General features: G+C 35.3%; 1 long non-coding RNA gene across 1 annotated transcript; it reads right to left on the reverse strand.

The window, feature by feature from the left end:
* Positions 1–718: 718 nt before the first annotated feature.
* Positions 719–1,951, reverse strand: LOC132111195 (uncharacterized). Its single transcript, XR_009424754.1, has 2 exons — positions 1,140–1,951; positions 719–1,073 (listed from the first exon to the last, which is right to left on the reverse strand). It is a non-coding gene; the product is annotated as an uncharacterized LOC132111195 (long non-coding RNA).
* Positions 1,952–2,448: the final 497 nt, after the last annotated feature.

The following is a 2,448-nucleotide window of genomic DNA, read 5'->3' on the forward strand; positions in this document are numbered from 1 at the left end:
CCTCATTAAGTAGGGTGTTTAGTTTTTCCACAAAGGCAGTCAAGGTAACGAATGTATTACTGTAAACAAAAGAGGTGAACCTTGCCATGTTTACTCCGCCATGAACACCAAAAACCTTTTCCTTCATGCTGGTTGGATTTGTTGGTGTGAATGTGTGTGAGGGGGGAGATAGAGATAGACAGATATGTAACATACTTGCATTGTGGGAAAAAAAAATGCATAGAAACATTTCCAATGCTTCATTCTCTCATATTCCCATCACCCATGTGGAATTTGGCTCTGTATGGCACACACACACACACACGGTCATAACTGGCATATATGTATTTGTGCTGTTCAGTGTGTCATGGCACACTTGGGCTGAACACGTTGTCTTTTTTCCTCACCTTGGCTTCATTTATTTAATCAAAATTCTGTAAAAACATATATTACAATTAAAAAATGCTTTTTTTTCTATTTGAACATAAGATTAAAAAAAAACTGTCATCAATGCCACGTGATTCTTCAGAAATCATTTGAATATGCTGATTTGCTGCTCAAGAAACATTGCTTCTTATTATCAATGTTTTTGTTGGTATTCTTAGACGAATAGAATGATTAGAAGAAGAGCATTTATTTATTTATTTATTATGCCTTTACTATCACTTTTGATTCGTTTAAAGTGTCCTTGCTGAATAAAAATATCAGTATTAGGTTAAAAAAATAATTAATTAATTAATTTTTGACAAAAAACCTATGAGCCTATAGGCCTATTTAAAATACATTTTAAAAATAAATACACTGAGATTTACTACTTTATTGTCATATACACTTCAGTGCACAGCCAGCCAGAGTCTGAAACACACAGACATCAGTTCTCAGATATGCGCAATGCGCTATTAATCTGAAGCAGAAGCAGAATCAGAAATAATAGTTTAATAATAGAAAGAAAACGAAATAATTACTTTCATTACAATTTCAGATAGCCTATACATACATGCAACTTATTTAGATACAACAAATAATATTACAACAAAATATAATATTAATCAAACTTCACAATAACGCTAAAGCAATGCAATCGATTTGGTCAGCTGGCTTGAGTCACTGCACGTTTATGTCACACGCAACTCTATTAACTCCAAAATCCTTTTACGCACACCACAAGGAAATAATCTCTGACTATTTAAGCAATTTGTTTATTGAACAGTTCTCCACATCCATTACGCAAAGAACACACGCACAGTATAAAGCTTTCTGTCTCCATCTCCAACCTTTTTTACACAAACCACAAGGAAATAATCTCCGACTATTTAAATGTTATTTAACAGTTCTCCACAACCATTACGCAAAGAACACACGAACGAAAAAATACTCTCCATCTCCATCCCCACCACCTTACAAAAATACTATAGTGTACTACTTACAATTGCTTGGCTAGTCAAAGCTGATCCCACACTTGTTGCCAAAAAAATAAATGTTACAAGCAGCACCATGCTCTTACCTGAGCTACATGCAGGCGGGGTGCCCTGGTTACAGGTGTCCAAATGTCGAGGTGCGCTCTGGCGTCTTGGAGATAAAGTCTCTCACGAGGGGACGAATGTCCAGGGAGTTCAGAATGTCTGTGTTGGTATGCATCAGCGAAAGGTGTGTAAATTTACTAGTCAGCTGCTGCCAAAGATGGATGTATTCTGCATGGAACGAGCGGGAAACCTCTTTACTCGGCGACCAAACCTGCCTCCCTGACGTTGACAATGTAACTTCCAAACCGGTGTTGATTAGGCCTCAAAATATGAAATTAAAATCCAAAATATACGTAATAGCCTACGTGTGTCAAAATCATTTTCTAAAATATTCATAAGGAATTTATAAATTGTGCAAAATATTTTAATAGGCCTACATTTTTTTTTTTAAATCTCCCTCTCTTCACTAGGGGGTGCTGCAGCACCCCCAGCACCCCCACTTCCCGCGGCCATGACGTCAGGACATCATTTAACTTTATTTAATCACTGAAAATTAAAATTGTGTGACTATTTATTGTACAAACGTGTGTTTGTTAATTTGTTGGTTTACTCCATGGAACCAGAAGTACTTATTTATCAGAATGTTTAAGGTGTTATTTATCATACAATAAAAATAAATGCTGACTATGGCTGTCAAGTAAGATAAGTTGTATTGTCGTAATAAGTTGATGTCTTATATTGATAAGTCGTAAGTCATATTGTCTATGTTTATGTTTTCCAGTCATGTTCACTGCATAGAAAATAGCAGCTTGTACTTTCTTAAAAAAAATCATTTTGTGTTTCATGAAAGAAAGAAAAAAATACACGTTTGTAATGGCACAAGGCAGGAGTAAATTATCACAAAAGTTTAATTTGGAGGTGAATTATCCCTTTAAATGATTTTAAAAAATCCAAATCAAACAAAGCAAATGGGCCATGTTCTCTGAATTTACTCACTCAGTGGCTG

This window comes from Carassius carassius, chromosome 30 (genome assembly GCF_963082965.1).
Source record: "Carassius carassius chromosome 30, fCarCar2.1, whole genome shotgun sequence".
Classification (NCBI taxonomy): domain Eukaryota; kingdom Metazoa; phylum Chordata; class Actinopteri; order Cypriniformes; family Cyprinidae; genus Carassius; species Carassius carassius.